Source organism: Pelodiscus sinensis, chromosome 13, assembly GCF_049634645.1.
Source record: "Pelodiscus sinensis isolate JC-2024 chromosome 13, ASM4963464v1, whole genome shotgun sequence".
Classification (NCBI taxonomy): Eukaryota; Metazoa; Chordata; order Testudines; family Trionychidae; genus Pelodiscus; species Pelodiscus sinensis.
The window spans coordinates 28,870,153-28,896,540 of record NC_134723.1 but is presented as its reverse complement, the minus strand read 5'-3'; the positions used below and the strand labels follow the sequence as shown (position 1 = coordinate 28,896,540).

The 26,388-nt window shown below is 44.2% G+C and overlaps 1 protein-coding gene and 1 long non-coding RNA gene across 6 annotated transcripts in view; both read right to left on the bottom strand.

Annotated features, from left to right (window-relative positions):
- LOC142831242 (uncharacterized) overlaps positions 1-3,863 on the bottom strand; it is a 39,687-nt gene extending 35,824 nt beyond the window's left edge. Inside the window, exon 1 of the long non-coding RNA XR_012906916.1 lies at positions 1,681-3,863. This is a non-coding gene — a long non-coding RNA (uncharacterized LOC142831242). The remainder of the gene's footprint in view (positions 1-1,680) is intronic.
- Positions 1-26,388, bottom strand: part of COL4A6 (collagen type IV alpha 6 chain) — a 232,683-nt gene that overhangs the window by 204,786 nt on the left and 1,509 nt on the right. The gene's annotated exons all lie outside the window — the stretch shown is intronic.

Sequence of the window (26,388 nt, the reverse complement as noted above, 5' to 3'; positions counted from 1 at the left end):
ACGTCCTGGATTGCCTGTGTACTGCCGTATTAGTTTCCCAACAGATGTCAGGGTGATTAAAGTCCCCAACAAGAACCAGGGCCTGTGATCTGGCAGTTTTGCTCAATTGTCCAAAGAAAGCCTCATCTACCTCATCCACCTGATCCGGTGGCCTGTAGCAGACACCAACCACAACATCACTGCTGTTGTTTGCTCCTTTAAACTTAACCCATAGACTCTCAACAGGTTTTTCTCCCTCTTTATACTGGAGTTCAGAGCAATTGTAGTGCTCTCTTACATATAGTGCAACTCCTCCTCCTTTTCTCCCCTGCTTGTTCTTCCTGAACAGTCTATACCCTTCCATGACAGCACTCCAGTCATGCGAGTCATCCCACCAAGTCTCTGTTATCCCAATTAAGTCATATTTCTTGGTCTGGGCCAGGGTCTCCAGTTCTTCCTGTTTGTTGCCCAGGCTTCTTGCATTAGTGTACAAACACTTCAGGTAACCAGTTGATCGCTCTATCTTCTCCATTTGAAACAGGGGTCCTCCTTTCTTGCTCCCTCCTCTCTGCATTTCTTCCCAGTATCCGACTTTCCCTCTCCCCTCAGGGTTTTGGTCGCCGTCCCCCGACGAACCTAGTTTAAAGCCCTCCTCACTAGGTTTGCAAGCCTTCCCACGAAGATGCTCCTTCCTCTCTTCGTTAGGTGGATCCCATCTCTTCCTAACAATCCTTGTGCCCGGAACAGAGTCCCATGGTCGAAGAAACCAAAGCCCTCTCTGCTACACCACCTGCGCAACCACACATTTACGTCCTCAATTCGACGATCCCTGCCCAGTCCTTTCCCTTCAACAGGGAGGATGGACGAGAACACCACTTGCGCTCCGAATTCTTGGATCCTTCTTCCCAGCGCTATATAATCCGTAGTAACACGCTCAAGGTCATTCTTGGCCGTATCATTAGTTCCTACATGGAGAAGCAGGAAGGGGTAGCGATCCGAAGGTTTGATCAGCTTGCTAAGCCTCTCAGTGACATCCCGAATGCGAGCTCCCGGTAAGCAGCACACCTCTTGAGATTCCAGGTCCGGACGGCAGAGGGATGGCTCAGTCCCTCTTAGGAGGGAGTTCCCGACCACCACCACCCATCGTTTCCTTTTGGGAGTGGTGGCCGTGGAACCCCCATCCTAGGACTACGCATCCCGTCTAATGCCTTGCAGTAGATGGTGTTCCCTTCTGGTTTCTTCCTTGTGAGGTCCCGTCCGGAGCTTTCAGCACTGCAGAGCCTGTGGAGAGAGCTTGAAAGCGATTGCTTACCTCTATAGCATCGGGGGATTCCCGTGCTGGCCTTTTTCCCCTTCTAGAAGTTACATGCTGCCATTTCTCTTCTTGGTCACTTACTGCCCTCTCTGGCTCCTCTGCCTGCCGTGCTTGAAGGATTAATTGCTGCCTTCTATCAAGGAAGTCTTCATCCTCTCTGATCAAGCGTAAGGTCGACACTTGGGCCTCGACCAGCTTGCACTTGGTGCAGATGAAATCCGTTCTTTCTTCCGGGAGGAAGACAAACATGGCACACGCCATGCAGGTAACAATAGCAGACCCATCATCAACCATCGCTGCTGTCCTGGAGAAGGGATTTAAAAAGAAAGGCAAGAGAACCTCCCGCCCTTCCCAACTCCCTCTCAAAACTCCCTGTTAGCACTCACCTGTTCGCAAGCTCCTTGGTCGCTTGCCCACTGCCTTATAAAGCCCCTCCCCCTACCAAGGCTCAGCCAATCAGCAGAGGCTTCTAGAATTCTAACTTTAATTAGAAGCCAACAGTTTCCACCTGCCAATCACAGCCCCTACCAATCACAGCACACACTCCATCAAGGGGAGGGGGAGGGTAAAGGGGAAGGTGGGGTGGGGGGGGGGAAAGCCTTACTCTCAAACACAGGGGAAAATAAATAAATAAATTAACAAAAAACAAAAAAGAACACACACCAACCCTCACTCACAAACACAAGCTCAGCACACAGCAAGAAAGCCCCAAACACAACACACACTTCCCTCAAGACTCCTGTATCTGCTTCTCCTCTACCTGGAGAACTCCCTCTCTAAAGCCTCACTCAAACAGGAAGGACCCCAGGCTCCGCACAGCACTGCCACTTTGAAACGTTGCAAGGAGCCTGATACCGGGCTCCCCATGCGTTTCAAAGTGGCAGCACCGCATGGAGCCCAGGGTCAGCGGGGGAGTCCCCAGCTGATCGTGGGCTCCATGTGGCACTTTTGCCTTTGAAGTGTAGCAACAGGGCTAATTCAATTAGTCAATTAGTGGATATTTAACATTCCAAGTCCCTAACCTCTGTTTGTCAGAATCTGGAAACAGGCAACAGATGAGTCACTCTCTGCCTGCCTCCATCTGTGGTATTTTGACTTACATTCAGTGTGTAAGGTTTTGGGGTCAGGGATTTTTTGTTCCATGTTTGTCTAGCGCCTGGCACAATGAGGTTCTGATCTGTGACTGGATCTCTTAGGCACCCACACAATATAAATAATAACTTTAAGGAAGAAGGATGGCTGACAAGGTGAGGGTCCAAAATGTGTCATATATTGTGAAGGGGGGACATGTTGATATATAAATCACACACATTTCCAGACTTTACCCAAATACTTTTTAGAGACAGAAAATGAGTTCACATGAGCCTACTGAGTGCTACGTGCCCTGGAGGTTTTGAATCAGAGCATTCCCAATTCCCATTGAAAATGGGTGCTCAGCTCTTGAGTATCATGGCTCGAGAAGGTGCCATTTTCTCTTCTCCAAGTACAAAGCAACAATTTCACCGAGTATTCCACCATTTCAGAGGCTGCACCTACAGTAACTCTGGCCGGTACTGGTATAAATCCCCAGGTCTCAGTGAGAGAAACAAACCCATAACTAGTTTTTTAAACTCATAAACTGCTCTGAATATTAACTCTTCAGAATTATTTTCAAACAACAGTCTCAGAATAGAGACCCATGCTTGAATCACTGAATCCTGCTATTCTTCAGATTCTTTTGTGGTCCAGGACACAGCAATGGGGATGAAAGGTCATTCTACATCAACGTTTGTAAGCTAAACGCCACAGAAGACCAAACAAAATGCAACATGAGTTTTTACTCATCATAGATACTGTACTTGTGACACAGTGTGTCCCAAACACTTGGCTGCAATAGGTGTCTTAACAAAAGCTACACTCCCCCAGAGGCTGAGAGCACAAGCATTTATTAATTAACACTTGGTTCTAGCAAATTACATTTACTTGGAAAAGAGTTTGTGCTTTTGTTAACTGAAATTAAATAATTGCAAACAGATGGAATAAAAATGTCTACATAATGTATTAAGGCCTGGATAAGATGGGTAATTATCAAACATATTGGGCTCAAGAGAAATACTAGGAAAACAGAGAATGGATCAAAAAGTCAGCTCTGGCTGTAACTGCACTACGAAATAGAAGCCAGCCAGCACTGTTCCACTGCCCCAAATTGTCACAGGAGTGTCCATACTTACTCTGCTGGAGAAATAAAGGCTTTACACCAAACCATGCTTTCATACACAACGAGGAAAATATTTATTTTAAAATCAGAATTCTGCTGGTCCTCTCCCCCCAACACACACATTCTAATAAAATGGTAGAGGCAAAGCAGAATGCCTCCCCTAGTATGCTGGCTGTGCCTCACCTTCAAACTCCCACCTTCACACACACACACCGTCTCCTGCTCAGTTGAGGGGGAACAAGGCCACCCTCACTCTCGAGAAAGTCCAGATCACCCAGTGCATTGAAAAAGTTTGTATAGTGGGGTGCTGAGAGCAAGTGAACTGTCAAACCCATATGACTTGAAACCACTTCAAGTCAGAGGCTGCAGCAGCTCCCCCTGCACTTCGAGTTTGAGCACCCCGGGACCTACCTCAACACAGGGAGTAAAGGAATGACTGGGGAATTACATTCATACCTAATGGGAACACTGGACAAATAAGCCACTGATCAGCTGAGACAGAGTTAGCTAGCCGCTGGTGAGAGCAGGAGAGATCAAGGGATGAAACAGGCTTCCCAGGCAAGCAGAGGAATATTGGCCCACTTCCTAAAATAATGAAAATATATATAAAGAATTAAGGGAGCGTAATGAGGGTAATGTGGTTAATGAAAATCAACATGGGTTCATGGACAATAGATCCTGTCAACCTAACTTGATATCTTTTTTTGGATGAGATTACAAGTTTGGTTGATAAAGGTAATAGCGTTCAGATAACATACTTAGTACTTCTGTAATGCATACGACTGGGTACCACATGACATTTTGGTTAAAAAAACAGAATAAAAATTAATCTGGTACACATTAAATCAATTAAAAACTGACTAACTAGTAGGTCTCCAAATAGAATTGTAAATGAGGAGTCGTAAGTGAGTGGTATGTTTCCCATGGGGTCCCTCAGGGATTGGTTCTTGGCCTGTCCTATCTAACATTTATATCAATGTCATGAAAGAAACATCATCACAGATAAAGTTTGCAAATGATGCAGAAGTTGGCAGTGTGGCAAATAATGGAGAGGGCAGGTCACTGTGGCAGAGTGATCTGGAGCACCTAGTAAAATGGGCTCAAGTAAACAATATGTTTTAATGTAACTAAACGCAAATGTATACAGCTGGGGTTAAAGAATGTAGGCCATACTTACAGGATGAGGGATTTTATCCTGGAAAGGAGTGTTAGAAAAGAGCCAAGGGATTAGAAAACCCTTACAGTGATAAGACTCAGGGAGCTCAATCTATTTAGCTTAACAAAAAAAGAGATTAATGGTGATTTGATCACAGTCTATAATTTAAGAATCTAAATGAGGAACAAATGGGCTCTTAATAAAAGTCTCTTCAGTCTAGCAGAGGAAGGTATAACTTGATCCAATGTCTGGAAAATGAAGCTAGACAAATTCAGATTGGAAATAAGCATATGTTTTTAACAGTGAGAGTAACTTACCATTGGAACAATTTATCAAGGTTAGAGGCAGATTTTCCATCATTGCCAATTTTTAAATCAAAATTGGACATGTGACAAAATGCTAATGGCTAACACTTGAGCTAGCATTTGGGTCACAATTAGTACTAATTAGGTTCCCCTGGAGAAATCTTAATTGGACAGATCACCTGTTTGGACAGGTACCAGACTAGATTGGGACCTACGAATCAATCAGCCAACTAGCTCATTAGCAGAGAAGCCGTATAAAAGGCCACAAGAAGGAGTGCTCAGGGGAAGAGGAGAGAATCAGAAGAGTAGGGGAGCTGACAGCTAGAGGCCTCTAAGTAGAAACATCTAACCCTACCTTTTGAGAAGGGGTTAGAACACGGGTCTTAAACTCATGGCCCATGGACCATCTACAGACTGAAGCATATTTGCAATCCAGCAAGGAAGGCCTGGTGGTTGGGAGCAAGGTGGCATGTTTGTCTCCCAAACTCCATCCTTTCCCACCATCATCTCACCCTCTCTTCCCCATTGCATCCCATACCCTGAGGGACATGGTCTTCGGAATTACCATAGGAGCCTGGTGCAGGGTGGCAGCAGTGGTTGGGCTCCCCTACATTCTCTGCAGTGGCAGGAGCCACAAGAAAATGGAGTACACTTGGCATACACATTCACTCTGCTTCTCTGCAGTTAACTGGGGTAGAGAATTAAAACACTGTGAAAAGGTGTAGCAATACCACTATGTATTGGTGGAGAGATTAAAACACTATAAATACTCTACATCAGTGGTGGGCAACCTGTGGCCCAAGAGCCACTTGCGGCCCATTGGGGGGGTCTATGTGTGGCCCATGAAACATTTTGGTTACTGTTGCCCACATGCAGGTTGCCAGATTACACAGGTTTCCATCTGTGTAGTTTTCTTCCTACCAGTATTGCTAAAGTGGCAGACGTTTAAGGCAAGGGCTCATGAAGTGCTTCCTTCTCTGACCAATATTCACTTAAAAATAATAAACAACCCCGTACTTCAATTTCCTTACAAGTCAGAATTTATTAAAGCTTCAGATTCACTAAGAGCAGATATCCAATAATGAAAACCTGAGAAATCTCACACCTCTACCAATGGAAGTTTTTATGAACATGCAGATTTAGAAAGAACAGGATTTCAAATAGAAAGTGGATTTTTTTAGGTCAAAGTGCACAAGGACGAGTTTATTTAGTAGAAGAGTTTTAATTCTTTTGTGCAATTATTCGATTTTAGTATAACATTTCAGAATAAAATATGGTGACAGTGCTTCTTTTACACTGCAGGAGACATCTACATTATTGTGAAGGGAATGCAGCCCACACTCAGAAAGTAATACATTAAAGATCACTCTTGCCAGACACTGAAGAACACACTGGACTCCCACCCAAGCCAGGGGAAGTTGATGGTGTTTGGTATCTCACAGGATCAGGCTCACTGCATAGAGCTAGAGGGCCTGCCACACAGCCCTGGATTCAAGTGGTTTCCCCCATGTGCAGGATGTACAGTTTTGTTCAATGGTTCTCGGCACCCCCACTATACAAAATATTCCAGCACCCATTGTGACATGGCCTGTAGACCTGACTTAGGCAGAACTCCCAGTGACTTCAATTAAGCAATATAGTATAGACTACTTGCTCTATTCTATCTTCCACTCCCGCTCCCTATCCACAACTTTTAATACATTCTTATAGCCTATCTAAAACACTCAGTAAACATTTCACACTAGAGAAACCTATCTACATTTAGCCAGATCTCTGTATTCCTGCATCCTTCAGAACAAAAACAGCTTGAACGTATTTCAAACACAGACAGAAGTGGGCTCTCACAAATAGCTCTGATTAAAATGAGGTATTTAAAATTAGCATAAAGGTCATTTTGAGATAGTTGTGGCAGACAGATTTGCCCTGGGCACAATACAAATAACAATTTCTGCCACCTGTAAACTACAGAAAACTCATTCAGTATATTCATTCTAAAAATTAACCCTGTCTTCACCCTCCCTTTCAAAAAATGTGCAGATAAAAAAACAGCATAAGCCTGAAATCTGAAACCCTCGGGAAAGTTGTTGGATTGCAGAAGGCCTCCTTACAAATGTGTGTCATGGAGCTAGTCTGTACCTGTCTCTCAATGCACATTCCTTTGTTAATGGAATTTAGGCTGAAACCCCTTCTACCTCCCCAAAATGAGCTCATTACACTGGAATGAAGAGGAGGGATATAACTTAGTCATTGGAATCTCTTCAATGAAAATTATAGGCTCTTGTTCTGATGAAAAGAATTCTAGAAGTGTTTTGCCTCATTGCTATACTCCACAGAAAATGAAAAGTGATCTGAGCAAAATTCATTTACACTAAGTTCAGTGATATAATCCTGGATGCAAAACTGCCAGTGATAGCAGTGCACAAGGACTGCAGGATCAGATGGAGGATTCCTATGGGAAAGTTTGCAAAACATTTGAGATAAGGATAACATTCTCTGAACTGTTCAAATCAACTTCCCGTTTCAAAAGCTGTAAGATAAGGAAGAAGGAGGTAAAAGTTTTTGGAGGGCCTGAATATTAAAGTTACTGGAAGCTAATAGAGTTCAGTTTAGCCTTTCCCCAGCATTAGCCCCTACACTTGAACATTACAAAAGTGCTATATGAAGTATTTGGAAGTGAAAGGTGTGGCATTCATTGAATGTGGTCAAATGTCTGTTAACTGTTTTAAGACCATCAGAGACTATCAGAGGTATCTGTATTTTTCAAAGCATTTTTAAAATCACAGTGTTCTTCAATATTTACAGAGTGCACAAATATAGCTGCTTCTCTTCACATTTAATCAGATTTGGATGTTTGATCCCTATGAATCTCAAAACGCCTCCCTTGGTACAGCTCAAGCGAGACTTAGAGGGACTGAAGTTCTAGCGTAAACATTAATTCTATTGTGTCATTGTAGAATAACTGAGACCAACCAGCTGTTTTCTAATCATTACCACTACTTTCTCAAACTTGTGCAGAACTTGGCAGGATGGTGTGAAGCTGGAAGATAAAAGCGCACAAAACCCCCTTCACAATATTCACAGTATCATGCTAGCACGTGAAAGAAAATGCAACTGAATGAAGAGTCTTCAGGTGAGGCCATAATTAACTTTCGCAGTTTCATATCTTATTGGTTAGAGATCCTTCAGACACTCCAAATGGAGTCTGTACATGAATCTTTTGGGCTGAAGAGGGCCTTAAGACAGAGAAATTAACACCACATGTGATGGAGAAATACAAAGATGCACATAACTGCGTAACAAGGCAGAATTATAGTCACCATACAAAGCATAATTTTTTAATTCTCCTGACATTTATAACTAATAATGAGGTGTTTCATTTAGTGGCTCAAGCAGAGAACTAGAAATCAGGACTCCTGGGTTCTGTATCTGTCAATGTAACCGACTTATGATCTTGGGAAAATTCCCTTTCTCCATTTGCGAAACAGGCAGAATATTATTTACTTACCACATAGGAATGTGATAAAACATAGTTAAAGGAGGCTTGCAAAATACCCACGGATGCACAAATGAAAGACAAAAGAAAGCTAAAATATTACTATGCATTTAAAATTTCAATGACAGTATATTTTATTTTGTCTTTATATTTAGAGGGCTGGGGCGTCAGTATCTGCAAATAATTTAAAATAAATTAATTAATCCCAGGAAAGGAAAAAGGTAAGAAACAATCAGATAACTTTTTCAAAACTAGAACACGTATAGTTCTTGCTAGTTTCCCCTAGTTTCCCCTTCTGCAAGTTTGCATCACCTTGAATGGTGCTCAAACACCTTTTACTCCCAGTGACTTCAGTGGGGGGCTGAAGAATGCTCACAATATCCTGGGAGGCACACACAGAACCAAGCCCCAATTCTGCAAGGTGAGTATTTTTTATTTAAACCCCCAACCCCCAAACACACACACACTTCTAGATGATGTTGTCATAATCAAATTAAAGGGAAGATCCAACAAGGTGCTAAGTGTCTTCAGCTCCCACAGGTCTCTGTAACCATGGAAGATGCATTAATAAAATTCTACAACTAAGTACCCAGGTCAGACCACACTGGGCTGTTCAAACTAATTGTTTGATTAAATTTCAATTCAATGTTAATGATTATTAATGATTACACATTCACAAAGAATGTGATGGCTAACATCTACCACCGAACAAACTACAGTAAAACTCCAATTGTCAGGCATCCAGTGGTCTGGCACTCCTGATAGTCCGGTACCAATTGGAACCTGGAAGTGCTCCAGCCAGCCGGACAATTGGAGCTCCTGTAAGCCACATGCATGCTCACGGGCCGGGAAAGGGAAGGGGAGGAGAGGGGAAAGGGATTATACTCGTGATGGGTCTACCGGGACCCGCACTGCCAGGCCAGCTGGGGCTGCAAGCGGCAGCAGAGGAGAGGGGGCGAGGCAAGTGGCAGCGCTGTGGGACCAACCCAGCAAGCACCCCAGCTGCTCTGCCCCGCTGCTTCGCCAAGTCCGCCGCTGCTGCTTGCAGCTCCAGCTGGCTTGTCGCTGGTGGATGCGCGGGGCTTCCCCTGCCTCCCTGCAAAACGGCGGAGGGTTTGCCCCAAGCCGCGCCATCCCCTGCCCTGCAGACCCCTCACAGCCCCCCTGCCGGAGTACCTCCTGATACTCCGGTTTATCCGATAATCCAGCACCCCCTGGGTCCCAAAGGTGCCAGATTATCGGAAGTCTACTGTATATAACCACTTTTGCACTGATACAGTCATCTAAAACAGAGTACCTTATTCATGGGCACTGACTCATTTTACTTGCAAATCTTCTGAAGAGCTTTAAGAGGGACACTGTCACATTTAAGAACATACACTACAAGTAATTACTGTGTCTGGGTATGTCTACACTACAAAGTTAGTTCGAACTAATGGACGTTAGTTCGAACTAACTTTCATAGGCGCTACACTAGCGCTCCGTTAGTTCGAATTTAATTCGAACTAACGGAGCGCTTAGTTCAAACTAGGTAATCCTCATTCCACAAGGATTAAGCCTAGTTCGAATTTACTAGTTTGAATTAAGGGTTGTGTAGCCCCTTAATTCGAACTAGTGGGAGGCTAGCCCTCCCCAGGTTTTCCTGGTGGCCACTCTGGCCAACACCAGGGAAACTCTTCTGCCCCCCTCCCGGCCCCGGACCCCTTAACGGGGCACGGGCTGGCTACGGTGCCTGTGCCAGGTGCAAGCCTGCCAGCACCAAGCCAGCAGACCCTGCATCTGGCACGGATCGAGCCACCCACCCGATGTCCCCCAGCCCTCCCCCTCTTCCCGGGACCAGGCTGGCGGCTCCCGGGAGCTTGCCCGGGACCGCAAGAGGCGGGCACCTGCCTGGGCTAGTGCAGACATCGTGGACCTCGTCCACGATCTCCGCACTAGGCACAGAAAAGTGGCCGTCTAGGGCAGGATAGCTGCCAGACAGGCCACCCAGGAGCAGGTGTGCAAGAGAATCAAGGGGGTCCACTGAGACCCCCGACCCTGAGCTTACAATGGCCGTCCTGGGTCAGACCAAAGGTCCATCTAGCCGAGTAGCCTGTCTGCCGACAGCGGCCAACCCTAAGGACCCTGGAGGGGATGGACCGAAGACAGTTACCAAGCCATTTGTCTCGTGCCATCCCTCTCCAGCCTTCCACAAACTTCGGGCAGGGACACCACTCCTACACCCTGGCTAATACCACTCCATGGACCCAGCCTCCATGACTTGATCTCACTTCCCTTTAAATTCTGTTCTAGTTCTAGCCTTCACAGCCTCCTGCAGCAAGGAGTTCCACAGGCTGACACTTTGCTTTGTGAAGAACAACTTTCTGTTACTACTTTGAAGCCTGCTACCCATTCCTTTCCTTTGGTGTCCTCTAGTCCTTCTTTATAGGAACCAATGAAGAACTTTTCTGTATGCACCTTCTCCACCCCACTCATGCTTTTAGAGACCTCTATCCTGTCCCCCCTCCGTCTCCTCTTTTCTAAGCTGAAAAGTCCCAGTCTGTTTAGCCTCTCTTCATATGGGACCTGTTCCCAACCCCTGATCATTTTAGTTGCCCTCCCCTCTCCCAGCCTCTCTCTTCCCCTCTCCCACCTCCTTTTCCCAGTCTCCCCAAGTTTTGTTCAATAAAGAGAGATTCTATTTTTGACCACATGTTTTCTTTATTTTGTACATCAGGAAGAGGGGCTAGAGAAGGGTAAGTGGAAGGAGGTGAGGGAGGAATGGGGCACGAGCCCCCGATGGGGAGGACTGGGCTGGCTCTGCGGGCTTCTGGGAGTGGAAGCTCTCCTGCAGCCCCCCAATTGCCCCCTCTCCCCAGATGGCAGCCTGCGGCAAGTGCAGCCGGGCTGATGGCCAAGTGGTGTGATGTGCCCAGTGTGGGTAGTCCGGGCACTCCAAGCCAGGACTGCTTTACAAGCGGGGCACCCCTGAGAACTGTCTGTCCGGGGTGGGGGTCGGGATCCTTTAAGCACAGCCCTCGGCTAGCCTGAGAAAGCATCTCCACGCTCTAAGTTCTTCTCTGATGCCCTGCCGGCACTGCTTCCGGCCATCCTTAAGCCCGGTTCAGGGTCCACTTAATGTGGACATGCTAGTTCGAATTAGCAAAACGCTAATTCGAACTAGTTTTTTAGTCTGGATCCGTTAGTTCGAATTAGCTTAGTTCGAATTAACTAATTCGAACTAAGTTAGTTCGAATTAACGTTGTAGTGTAGACGTACCCTGTGCTACTAGCCCCACTGGGGACTACTATAGCAGAAAGATTTAATAACATCTGAGATTAGATCACCCCCACTACTCTCGTGAGTGGAGAAGACCGAGGTCTGGTGGATCTGGCTGAATGCAGAAAGTGAAGACAGTTCTACAGCCCATGCCTCCCTTTCCCCTAAAATATGCTCTATAGGTGCCCAAAGGGGATTGAGATTCTATGTTACAGTTTGATTTATTTAAGATTTTTACTTTATTTGAATCCATACTTTCTTCTACACATAGCGATGCTGCCCCACCATCACAATCTACTCAGTCATACCTGTATATTTTGTACCCCAATACTACTGTGTCCCCTTATTCCAGCAGGTGTCTACAATGCCTATTATACCTCATTTAATGCCAGCCACTCTATTTCACCCATCTTACTATTTTGGACTTGTAGCATTGGTATTCATGCACTTGTACATTTTGTGATTATTCAGTTGCTTCTCAACATCTCTTACAGTTAAAGGGACTCTTATTTTTGTTCCTCGCTGGCTCATATCTGTACCTTACTCCAGTGTTTCTGAAAGTGGTCCACGGAACCACTTGGAGAAACACTTTAACTTGCCGCCCCGGTTTGTTTATTTACTGGTGCCATGGCTATGGAGCCTCGCAGTTCCCATTGGCTCTGTTTCGCTCTTTGCAGCCAAGCGGAGCAGCAGGAAGCAGTGGCTCGGCTCATGCTGCTTCCCGTGACTCCCCTTGGCTGCAAAGGATGAAGCGGAGCCAATGGGAGCTGCGAGGCTCCATGGCCATGGTGCCAGTAAATAAACAAACCAGGGCCGCCAGTTAATGTGTTTCTCAAAGTGATTCTGCTGAACAATTTAAAAAACACTGCCTTACTCCACTTGCTTCTCTGCACCTGTTGGCACTCCCCCCCCCCCCTCCCGCGCACCCCCCAGCTCTTAGGTTAAAAAAACCTTTTAATTTTACATGCCAGAAACCTGCTTCCATTTTGGGTTAGGCGGAGTCTATCCTTCCTGGATAGGCATCTCCGGGTATGTCTACACTACCCCGCTAGTTCGAACTAGTGGGGTAATGTAGGCATACCGCACTTGCAAATGAAGCCCGGGAAATTCAAATCCCGGGCTTCATTTGCAAGTGCGGTATGCCTACATTACCCTCCTAGTTCGAACTAGGAGGGTAGTGTAGACATACCCTCCTTTCCTTGCTGTGGTTCTTTAGGAATGGAGGGAGTGTGAATCTTCTCATATTAACTACACAGAACGGAAGGGGGATGAAGTTCTGTCAGATAATTTTTAAGAAAAGCAAAAGCACATAAGCCTGCTACTGTCGGATGGAGTGCTGCAGCACAGAGCACTGCCGCTGCAATTGTGCATTAAGGGACAGAAAATCTGGTTGTAAAACCACTAACATGTGCATGGGCCAGAGTACAATTGGGAATTACATTTAAATCATCTGCGGTGATTCCAAATTGGTGTCCATCTCTTTAAAGCCCAGTGGCAGAGAAAGGCCTGCAGAAAATCTTACCATGTGCTCTGTAGTTGGAGGTGGGTACTGTACCTGCCAATCCAGCTTTCCACTTCAATCAAACTGACACCTTTTTCGCACAATGCAAATTATACAGAATATGCTTACCAATGTACATGTATTTTACACATGCTGCTTGGACTTCACAATCTCTAACTCATTTTGCAGATTTTTTATTGTAAAACTGAGACGTATAATCAAATAGAGTTTGGGCAAAAAGTCCCCAGGCTCCTTTACAGTACAGTTCTGAATTTTCCTAGAAAGGATTAATTTTTTCCTGTTCACAAATGTGTTTTTTGCCACATTTTCCTTCCTCAGGCTATTCCTTTCCCGTTACACCCCACCCTGCTTTATGGACAGATTTAATCATCGTTGTATAATACAATGATTCAGCCGACGATTATTGTATTAAATGTTTCCAGCTGCAGTAGCAGTGACAGCACAAATTGAGGGTAAAGGGGGAGTGTTATACTGCAAATGCTTTATAGTCACAGTGAGAGTATTAGGTGAATTGATGAAGTGGTTTTTAAGTGCTTGCTACCATTAGAATTTCATAACTGGCTGTTTGTGGTGTCATATCAATGTCTGGAAAGCCCAGCAAATGCACCAGTTGGACTAGTTTCCTTATTTAAATGCATTTACTTAACTTTAGAGTAGCAAGAAGATGCTCTGGGACATACATTTCTGGGAGATTACTGCACTTCTTCTGGCTGTCTTTGTCATCATGATTGACAAGTTCAGGCATGCTATCTCTCAGCAAATGGACTGCCTAGAGTGTTGTACTTTTAATTAAAAGTGTTTCCTTTGCTGAATAAACCTACTTCTCTTGCTACATAGACTTGTTTAGCTTTGTGGCTCCTCTGAAAAACTAGATAAGATTTAATCTCTCAAAGCTCCATTATCAGTCCAAAAAAAAATAAAAAAAATAAAGGGGGTGGGGGAGAGAGAAAAAATACATTTGAAAGGACTTAGACAAAAAAGCGAGGAGACTAATTAGGTAGATTCCCAGCTTTGAGCTGACAGGTGAACAGACCCAGTACATTCTGTAATTAAAACAATCTCTTTGTCTTTCAAAAGCCATACTTGGCATCACCTGAAAGCTAAAAATAGGGATTTTGGGAAGATCACCATTATTTCCTTAGATACACAATGAACTAGAATAGCTTCTTAGAAGTATGATGGAATTTATAGGTCTGTTCACAGATAGTTCGAATACACTTACACCTTCTTCTCTTCTGTTCTCTTCTTAAAAAGGGGAAGCAGTATCTTGTTTCTTCCATCGCACCGGCTGTGTCTACACTGGGTCACTTATTCCGGAAAATCAGCCGCTTTTCTGGAATAAGCTGCAGGCTGTCTACACTGGCCCTTGAATTTCCGGAAAAGCAATGATGCTCTACTGTACAAAATCAGCCACTATTCCGGAAAAACTATTCTGCTCCCGCTCGGGCATAAGTCCCTATTCCGGAACACTGTTCCGGAAAAGGGCCAGTGTAGACAACCCAATAGTCTTTTCCGGAAAAAAGCCCCGATCGTGAAAATGGCAATCGGGGCTCTTTTCCGGAAAAGCGCGTCTACATTGGCCACAGACGCTTTTCCGGGAAAAGGGCTTTTCCGGAAAAGCAGCCTGCCAATGTAGACGCTCCTTTTCCGGAAAAACTGAAAACGGAATAGTATTCCGTTTTAAGCATTTCCGGAAATTCATGCCAGTGTAGACACAGCCACCTTGTTTAACAAGGTTCCTTTCTAGCTAGATTTTAATGATTGACCCATTACTTCCAAGGTCCTGTTCAGGGTTTAACCAAGACCTATTACAGCTGTTGTCTGATTGTGTACTTCTAGTTCCAAATGAGGTGTGTGGTTGATTTGTCAGTTTGTAACGCTGTTTGTTCTACTGTACTTACATTAGAGTTCTGGCAAATATTGTTACCATGGTTGGAATCATTTGTTCTCAGTGTTAACAACTATAGCAGGGTACAACAGCTGCACCCTCTGAACTGGGTGATGTAGATTCCAAGGTAACAGGCACTGGCATGTTCTCAGCGTAGCTAAGAGTGAGCTATCAGAAGCAATACAAGAGCACTGGTTGCCAGAGCTTCTATTTGCAGCCTCCCTGTTCTAAAGTAAATCAACTCATATGGCTCATAATGGGCACTCCTGACATTAAGGAGACTACACACAACGTGGTCAGCAATGTTTCATGATGGAACTGAGATTGTGACAAAGTGGAAACTTTCTTAAAGTTAAACTTTCCTAACTTCCTTTTTGCATGAATGCCATGTGTGTCTCAGTTTTCTCTGTTTATTACACAAATATCTAGGTGGTGGGACAAGGGGGTGAGGTCTCTGCTGAAACTCTAGCGGGCAGGTGTGAATGCCTCTAGCTGCCTGCACACAGGCAGCCGGGGGTCTGAATGTGCCGAGGTTGCACTTAAGGAGGCGCAGAAGCCAAGGAGGCTTGCCCTACTGTGAGTGTGCCCTGAGGGATATCACACAACAAGAGGGTCCTGTATGAACTTCCATCAGAACCATGTGTGCACACCCAGGACAGAGGTTAATCCAGATCCTTCAGAAACATCAGGAATAGGGTCTGGCACCACAAAGGCTATAAGGATTCCTGCAGAGAGCTGGATCAGGACTTGATGGATGGACCAGCTGCTGATGACCAGCAGGTCATTCTGCTGGCTGGAGGAAAGCAAATGAGCATTGTGTATCTAATAAACGAGGAGCATGTTTATGGAACGGGCTCCCTAGGGGCATGGCTGCACTTCAGTTGGGACTTAGAGGAAAATGTGAGACAGACGGATTCACACTAGCTTTGCTTTAGCTCGTATGCTTTAAAAAAAAATCGCTGTGGATAAGGTAGTGCTGGAAGTGCTTGAACTAAGTGTGAGCCCAAGTCTGGCTGACCCCCCTTGTCCAAGTCACCACCACTGCTAGAATGTTCACCCTGCTATTTTTAGCATTCTAACTGAAGCAGAGTTAGTGCAAGTCTGTGTACTCACATTGGTAATCACACCTCCGAACTGCTGTGTAGACACACCCTGGCAGACTGCCATGTACATAACTGGGGATCAACAGGTTCCTAAGAGAAGGGGAAGGGGAAGCAGCCGCTCTGGGCACAAGCCCCCCTGCAACATCAGTAGGAATAAAGGACAATTGGCATTTCCTCCTTTATGTCTTTTGCTCCCTCACTCCCAAGAGCAGAAAATTATACACAGCTACTGGAGGCAGCATCAGTGAGTCAGGCTACCATGGGAGGGCATCAAGGAGCAGCATAAATGGGTGGTCACTTTACACAGATACCCTGCAATTCACTGTGATAAGATTCAGATTGTTTTCCTCACCAAAGAACCGCAGACTGCTAGACTACAAACGTTGTGAAGGGACCATACAGTGGAAACCCTGCATGGTTCCTGACTAATTCTTCCCACCCATTGGATTTTCTAAGGACGGGGTACATTAATTACCTACTTCCTTGCTTACCATTCCCTTTCTAGTCTGTTTGATCTCAGTGTCACTTTCAAGATGGCACTGAATCCAGCAGCACTCCCTTTGAAGTCAATGGGAGGTTTACCTTTGCAGACAGAGTAGCATCAACTCTAGTACAGACCCTTTCAAAATACAATACCAATTTGTTGTTAAAGTCCGTTTCACAGGGCAACACCACTGCTCTGATTACAATTTTCCGCAACTTGTACTCATAAGAATAGCCCTGATGCAGCCAAGTTCAGACCCTCAAGGGACTGTATGTTTATGAATATTTATAAAGTTTCCAAACATTTGTTCCATCTTTCCCATAATCTCAACATTTAGTTTATTCACTATCAGAATCTTCTTTATTGCCCTAGTCATAAAATTTTATCCTTGGCTCTGAGTATGAGCCATTCCATTATTCCGTTATCGAGCAAGCAACACTTTAAGCCAGGAACAATACTCAGTGCCAGCTCACAGCATTAAGTTCATTCACCAGGTCATCTGCCTGTTTCATACATTCTCTCATTGCAGTGACAGAATGTAAAGTTTCTTATTTTTAGAAAGTCATACACTGTAATGATGAAGCAAAAGCAAAAAAGCCCTACATAACCTTTCCCCCGCAAAACAACTTTTTAAAATATTAGGACATGGATGGAAAAACTTGAAAAAAATCTCCAGAGCTCAACTTTAAAAAGAGAGGAATTCATTTAACAACAGAATAACCTCAAATAAAAATAAATTATGTCTTGCATCTAGAGATCTCAAAGTGCTTTCCAAACATTCATTAGTAGGACTATGGACATTTGGGAGAATAGCCAGAGAATTGTTCACTCATCTTCATTACACCTCATAATAAGTCATCAACTCAAAGCAAAGTAACTGCCTTTAACAGTGCAGCATACAGCCATCTGAGAAGGGATGTACAGTAGTTGTTTTATTTGGGGGGTACAGGATGGAACAGGAATGGCTGTTCTGAAAGGGAGCTGGTGGTGGATGAAAGGTAGTGAGCCCTCCTAAATGCCATGATTCATTTTGACTAATACTTGTTAACATGGGAGTTGATTAGGTGCTAGGGAGTTTTTTTGCTGATATTGCTTCCAAGTGAATATCCCCAGTACAAAAAAGTTAGAGGGCTAAATTGGAAATAACCTTTAACTCATAAGGAGAACTCTATCTTGACAACAGACTAATTAGATCTTAACACTCTACAATGGACCTTTACAGAAGCAAAAGTACTTACAGGAATAACATGAGTATTTGTTTGCCTAGGAAAGCAGGAAATGTGAGTTGGGAGAATATCCAAAAGCAGTAATTCATAGGAAAGAGATAGGTGTTTCCCTAAGATCTGGGGTTTAGCTAATAAAACAGCATGGACTACGCTTTGGCTGCCCCGGAACGGATGCCCTAAGGGTGGGGAAGGAAGACTCACTGAACCTTTTCCTTCCCATACATACCCATGAATGGCAAAGGCATAGCATTCCTGCTACTGCTGCCTGAGCACAAGAAGCATGCAACTACAGCACCTGGAGTAACCTCATGGCCTCAAGGGGTCATGGCAATGCAGTTTAGCAGGGCTATCAGCTGTATTGCTGTCATAGGTCTAGACAAACACATGGGCTACGTCTACATTGGCACCCCTTTCCGGAAAAGGGATGCTAATGAGACGAGTCGGAATTGCAAATCCGCGGGGGATTTAAATATCCCCCGTGGCATTTGCATTTACATGGCTGCCGCTTTTTTCCGGCTTGGGGATAAGCCGGAGAAAAGCGCCAGTCTAGACGCGATCCTCCGGAAAATAAGCCCTTTTCTGAAGGATTTCTTATTCCTACTTTCGGAATAAGAAATCCTTCGGAAAAGGGCTTATTTTCCGGAGAATCGCGTCTAGACTGGCGCTTTTCTCCGGCTTATCCCCAAGCCGGAAAAAAGCGGTAGCCATGTAAATGCAAATGCCGCGGGGGATATTTAAATCCCCCGCGGATTTGCAATTCCGACTCGTCTCATTAGCATCCCTTTTCCGGAAAGGGGTGCCAATGTAGACGTAGCCATGCAGAATGTCTTGTATGTACCTGCCCATGCAACTAGTGCTGCAGGTCACCGTTACTCAGCTGCTACAGACCCTTATGCACCCCTGCCTCAAATCCCAGTTGAAGTGCAAGAACTTCAATGGAGGCCCATTACCCCTAAATTCTCCAATTTGCTTTCAGTTCCATTATCCTTTTATTCTGTTCTGGACATTTGCAAATATATTGTTTTAGTGCCAGAATATTCCATATCAGATCTGGCCTAAGTAGATAATCCGCAGCCCCCACTTTGTCTTTATCACTCTTTATTCATAAGACATGTTAGTGTCAAGCTACTTTTCTCTCTCTCCCTGTCACCCTGCAACATCTCAGGGGCAACAGTAATAAGAGACTTGCCCAGATTGCCAGCTGGAGACATGGAAATGAGCAGCTATCTCAAATTCTGCCTTCACTGGTTGTCAGTGGAATTATGTCTTTAAGTGAGGGCCAAACTCTGCATATCTTACTCACAGAAGTCCTGCCTCACAAAAGAGCAATGTCACTGATGGACATGAAACCGCTTGAGTGAGCATGCTTTCACAGGATTGGGCCCAATTTACTTATCACAACTTTTTGCTATTTTTATCATTCTTGCCTATCTAAAAACAAACACCATATGCCTGGAGCTATCATAATACAAGTTAGGACAGCTGGAAAGAGCTAATATGCTCCCAGCTAACAGTCCTAAGCTTGGGTAATTGTCCTATACACAATTCTGACTTCCACTGGAAAAAACATCCTGCAAGTAAGTAGAAATGTTCCAGATATGGTCTCAACAAGTGGTTTTCTTTCAGGCGGAACTTTCCTTGGCAGAATGAATGGCAAACTGCCAAAGAACACTCATATCTCTCAATTTTTTTTTCTTTTAAAAAAATGATACAGATCACTGCAAGACACTGATTCCCATTGCTGTATTTTGGAAATAACACGCAATCATTTGTCACTTGTGAAGCTTTCTCCTAATTCTGAAATGGAAGGCACTGCTTTAATTCACAATCCCTTGCATTTACATAGCTTCACAAGACAAAGTACTAAGCTTTGACATAAAAAGATACTTCTAGCCATTAGAGTTACGAAGGAAGCTTGCAAATGCAAACAAAAGGTAAATAGTTGTAGTACTGTCTGCTCAACGGTTAGGTCCCTGCCAAATTCACGGCCGTGAGAAATGACTTACCATGAAATCTGCCCTCCCTCACCCATGAAATCTGGTCTTGTATGTGTTTTTTCCCTATACCATAAAGATTTCACAGGGGAGATGGGCATTTCTCAAATAGGGGTCCTCCTCATGACCCAAAAGAGAGGTGCAGGAGGGTTGCCAAGTTACTTTAGGAAGTTGTGATATTGCCACCCCTACTTCTGTGCTGCTGCCTTCAGAGGTTGGTGGCCAGAGAGTGGCAGCTGCTGACCGAGGGCACAGAAGTAAGAGTGGCCACAGCATACTCTCCAGCTGCCTCACTCTGAAGGCAGCGCTCCAATAACACTGTGACTACTCCCCAACTCTTTTTTTGGGTCAGGAACCCTACATTTACAGCACCGTGAAATTTCAGATTTAAATACCTGAAATCCTGAAATGTATTATTTTTTAAATATTCTGACCATGATATTAGCCAAAATAGCTAATTGTCCAGAAGATTTCATGTCCAGAAGATTTTTTGGAGGGGGACAGTGAGGCAGTGTCGCCCAGCTCCGCCCCCCACCCAGCTTTGCTCTTATTCCCTCTGCATCCCCAGGCGAGCTCCACCTCTAGCTGCAGCCTACCTCCACTTTCAGGTCAAGTTCCTCTGATGAGAAAACTATGGGGACATGGTCATGAACAGATTCCTTTACTGGTAAAGGAAGAGGGGTACCACAGGAAGAGTTTGGGCACCACTTTCCCAAGAGGGTTGTAGTATGAAAACTGACCAACTTTTGAGAGGTTTTACTTCAAATGTTGAGAATCCTGTTCCAAATTTAGCAAAGTACATAAACATATTGAAGTGGGATTGGTTATATGCTTGAAGTTAAACATGTGCCTACCTGCTTTGATTAATCCTGGCCTCTGTGAGCATCTTACAAACAACAGTGAGGTCAATTTTCCTCTGAGGCTTCTTGGGAAATCTATGCACAGCAAAAGAAGCAAGCACTGAAGACATTCCCTGGGAAGAGACTGAGGAAGGCACAAAATAGCAGAGACCATTACCCATCCTTGCAGCTAGGAGGCTATGAAACTGGGCAGAAGGGGCTATGACCCCATCAAAGACTAACCTTGCATATTTTAGGGAGTCTAGCCCTACTTGTTAGTGCTAAACTGTCCCAGTCCTTGAAGTCTGACATTACAGCCAGCCCTACACCGAGCAGAAGGTATGGAATGCAATAGGGAGAGAAGACATTTTGTACCAAATGCCTCCTTTCACTCCTGTGCATAAGGTATCCCCAGTCTGTCCCAAATGGCTTTTTTATTATATTGCAAAGAAAGCAAGCTGAATTCGTGGCCATTGCCGTATTTTGAAGGAATTCCTCATTTTGTCCCTATTATGTAAGTGCCAAATGGAATACCACATTTTCAACACTCACTTATCTTTAGCATCCAAAAAAACACTCTGGATCAATAGCTCTTTATTCAATAAGAAAAATATAATAAACAGCGCTAAGTAAAATGTCACTGGAATTCTGCACAGGCCTTGGCACTCACTAGAGAACTGGCTTTATATGACCTTTAATATTTGTATATACTCAGATTCAGTTCTAAATTAGTTTGGTTCATAGTTCTCAGCATGCTCTTACGGCAGTCGGGAATAACATAACAGACCTCCTGTAGCAAATTAATACCATAATCCTTTCCACTGGGACTACATGCATTGCATAAAGACAAGCAACAAAAGAGGCCTCAACTAGGGATGTTAAAATGCATTTAATCAAATGAGCGTGTAACCATTGACATTTTCAATGGTTATACCAGGCCTAGAAAAATATGGTCCATGGGCCGCATCCGGCCTACCAATGACCCTGTATGCCACTCAGAAATGTGGCTACCAGGCCCTGTTTCTGTTTCAAAACTGGAGGGGAAGGGGCAAAGCTTCAGGAGCTGTCCCCATCCCCAGCACAATGCCATTGCCTGGTTTCTAGCCAGAAACCAGCCAATGAGAGCTGCCTGTTTGATAACAGGCAGCCAAGAAGAACCATGCCCCTTCTCCTTGGCTCAGTTATTCACACAAGCACATGGCCGTTCAGAGCGTGTAGGTGCAGGACAGACAGGCAGGCAGGCTGGCTGAGAAATGTTTTAAGCTCTGAAAGTCATAGGTCTGCAAGCATGCAGACTGGTTTGGTTGTTTGCTGATAAGTCTCCTGGCCTGAGTCTGCCTCTGGCACACCAGCCTCTACCTTCCCCCCTCCCCCGTCAACATATCCAAACCCTCTTTCCCCCTCTTGCATCCATACCCCCTCCCAGATCTGGCATCCCAATCTCTTGACCCAAATTATAATCCCCTCCTACCCTAGGTCACATCCCAAACCCCTGCACTCCAGTCCCCTGCCCTAGGTCACAACCTCCTACTTCACCCAAACTCCCTCCCAGACTCCATTCTCCCTCCTGCACCCCAATCCCTTACCCCAAGCTCCCTTCTGCACCCAGCCTCCATCCCAGATCCCGCATCTTCTGCATCAATATCGTGGAAGAGTACAGCCCTCAACTCTTTTCCAAAATTGTGGAGTACCCTCCCCCCACGTCAAAAACTACTGCCCACTCCTGCGTTACATGGTTACATTTGGGGGTGGCAGTTGGTTCCGCGGGAGTTGGTGCACATGGGAAGGTGGCTTTTAATCCAGCTCCCTGCCCGTGATAGGAGCCTGTGTGTAACTGTGAACATTAACCATTGAGCATAGGCTCATCAGTTCACCATGTACTGTACCTAGTTGCACTTTCACATTCCTAGCTTCAACCCCTAAGTATTCCTATGGCTGATGGGTAACTATCTTACCTAGTGAATGGATGAAGATTTCATTTTATAAGTATAAGAATATACATTCAAATTTATATAATTTCTTCTGAAACTTTCTGTTGACTCGTCTCCCATACAGGCCTCAGCAAAATCAAATTAATTCTCTCCAGAAAAAGCTCAGGTCAGATAAAAGTGGGGAAAGTTAAAGAAACAATCATGCTATCAAAAGGTTATCCTCTTACAGTAAATGATCAAAACAAACAAAGAAGTTAGGACTTGATTTCATCTTCTAATGACCATACCACCACATATAGAGGAACTATGAATTGTTAGACGCAGGACTAAGAGAGCCACTGTTAAGTCTTTAATTTGTTCTTTCAACAGTCAATTCTTCTGTATTATGATTTTTCTTATAGCCATTAGACCACATTATTCCTTGGTGTAATTCAACAAAAAATAAGGAGTTACAATACATATTAATTTTGATCCAATATACCTTACCTACATGATATTATAAACCATTTACACTTGTACTGCAAACATGTTGATTTAAAGCACAGAGAATCAGAAATAACACTTCTGGATACTATAAGGCAGTACGGAAGCTGGACCACGTGGCCTGATCATGGCCTAGCATAATCTAGTACAACTCCAATAACATCAATGATATTGAGTCAGGTTATGCCAGGGCTGAATTTTCTGCTTAATCTTTACATCAACAAGACATTTGCATCAATCACTTGGATACTTCTGCCCATTCTGAATGCATTACAGAATAATGTGCTAAATGCTGAAGAACAAAAAGGACATCTGATCGGTCCACATTCAAAGTTTCAACAAAAATGAGTCTCTGGGGGATCAGTAATGATATGCAGAGCCTCTGTCTTATAAGTAAACTGCTCTGAGTCTGAATTGCTGAAGAACCATGGTTATGGTGGGATGTATTGGTAGTCTCAATATGGTTCCTAGTGAATAGTGTGACACATCAAGTTTAGCATCTTTCCCAGCAGTGTCAGCAAAAAGATCAATGCCTGAAGGGACATGGAAAATCATGTCATCTATAGAAAAGTGCTTCAGCTGTGTTCTCCAAGGACCACAAAGTGACAGAGGGAAACACGCTACTAAGGACAGACTACAGCCCAAGCTCCTGGCGCAATGGGTTGAGATCAGGATCCGTGCTTTTCTACATTTCTAGCCGGGGTGCTTACAAAGCAAAGCTTGAGAAAATAAGCCAAGCCTACCTGCTGCAGTGGTATCTACTGACAGTGTGAAATAATAGCTTTGAAAGGGGCAAAATGATTCTTGCAGCTCAATGAATGCCAAAGCCCACTAGTCTGGAATCCCTACCAACAGCACCCCAGCAGAGTCCTGGATGTTTAGCTGAAGAAGGCTGCAGTGGGCCCAGCCTAGCCGACCACTCCTATTGATACACCCAGGCTGCTGGCGTACACCCAGGCTGCTGGCGTACGTGCTGAGAGGCCCAACCCTGATCCTTGCCTGCTCCTCCGAAGGAGATGGGGAGCCCTCCACCACTGTCTTCCTTGGTAGGGAGTGAGTGCCACTATCACTGCCATTCCAGGGGCAGGCATGGGGTAGAGTGGAATAAGCCCCATGACATAATGTACTTGGGGCTCCGGGTTGTCTTTATCCAGCTTTGTACACCTGCACTTTTCTGTACTTTCTTAATGAAAGGAACAACTACTATCTCCAGCGCAACCAACACTGCACCTTTCATGACCATTACAGTCATTCAGTATTATAGGCTATCTTAGCTCCTTGCAAAAAATACATCACTGTACTAATGGTACTTGCCAAAATAGTCAGCGTATTGGTGAAATAAGGCTATCAAACCAGAACAAATGTTCCTATGAAATGTGACACATTGTTCACTTTCTGAACCTACTCAGCGCTAAAGGACTTTTAGGACTGAAAGAAAAGAGGACGTGTGTAGCTCTATTTGTCAAACACCCTGGCAGTCACAGAAACTAATAGAGATGCCTGTCTGAATACATGATCTGTGCCATACCCCATGAATTGTCTAAAAGGAAGAGAATAAAATTAGAGGCAGAGCCAAATTTTCAATTAATATATAAGAGAGCAACACATATCCATTTTTCTAGTGGCAGTACATTATGACTCTTCACTCAACAAGACATGTTTAGCCAAGATATCTTTCTATAGTTCATTCAGCGTGCAGAAGAATCATATTTGCCAATGAACAGGAAGAATATATAGATTTCCTCAGAGATCTAGACATGTTGCTTTATTAGCAGTACAGTACCTGAACAGCTCAAACTGACAAATTAGAGTAGGGGAATCATTTCTTATTACATAATTTTCTTGTACTTATATTCACAATATCTAGACACCTTAATTTCCTATAGGGATGTGAATGATTAACCAGGAAATAGGTAAGCATCCTCCTTACTGGGTTATGGTTAGCTGACATGGGCAGGGGACTGCTCCAGCACAGAGGGACCCACTGCGGGTGGAAAGCACTCCAGGCTGGCTAGAGCAGCCCCTTTCCATGGTGGGCATGGCCCAGCTGGAGCAGCATGCCACAGATGGCTTTTACCCAGCTGCAGCAGGTGGGGAGGGCCACTCTCATTTAAGAAGTTAACTGGTTAAACATAATGTTTAACCAGTTAACTGATTAAATGGGATTTTACAGCCCTAATTTCCTGACTCAGTAGTATTCATAATATAAACAGAAAAGGACTTACTTAAAGACAAATAAGCCCTTGAACAGATCTTTTACTTGCATCTGACAAAGTGGGTCTTTGCCCACGAAAGCTTATGCTCCTACACTTCAGTTAGTCTCTAAGGTGCCACAGGACTCCTCACCACTTTTGCAGATCTTTTACTTGTGATCTAAGCTAAAGTAGAAACTAATCAGAATCAGCAAGGCAACCAAAACAGTAACAAATAACTAATACAGAAAGGTCAGGGCTGATGTGTCCCAAGAATTAGAGGATATTTCCTGGCATATACAGTGTGCTAGACCATGGGTGAGATTTTCAAAGCCAGCTAAGGGATTCAGAAATACAACTCCTGTTGAAGTTAATGGGAGTTGTGTGGCTCAATAAACCACTTGACTTGAAAAAGTCTCAGTTCCAATCTGTTAAAAATACAGGTACCATACATTACACAGCCGATGCCGAAAATTCACATTGCTAAGTGATTAAAACTGTGACACCATTTCTAAGCTACATTCTTTACCTTGGGTCTAAAGCATGTGATATCATTTTATTTGTCTCTACGAATAAAATGGTAAAATGTGACAGGACCAAAGCTCAGCAAAACTAAACTGACCATCTTCTATTGGCAGTAATTCTTGTGCATTCTGCACCTCGCTTCAGTTATGTTGTACAGATGTAACAATGCACAGTATTTGCTCTGGGAATTTTGACAGACCACCAACCCCTCAAAAATTAAACTTCTGTTTGACCTATTCTACCAACTGTTGATACATGCAATACTGAAGATTACAGTAACTGTGGAACAAGAGAAAGGCATTTTATTTTTCCAATGTATTTACTTTGTGCATTTGACATCCCTTGTACCTAGTCAGATCCCCTGTACCCATATGGAGACCCAGTGACCTCAATGGAGCTCTGCAGGGATGCAAGCATTATATGATATGCAATTTCTGTGTATAATTACACGGATAACCTACCTCTGCAGTCAACACATACTGTAATTTCTTGAAAATT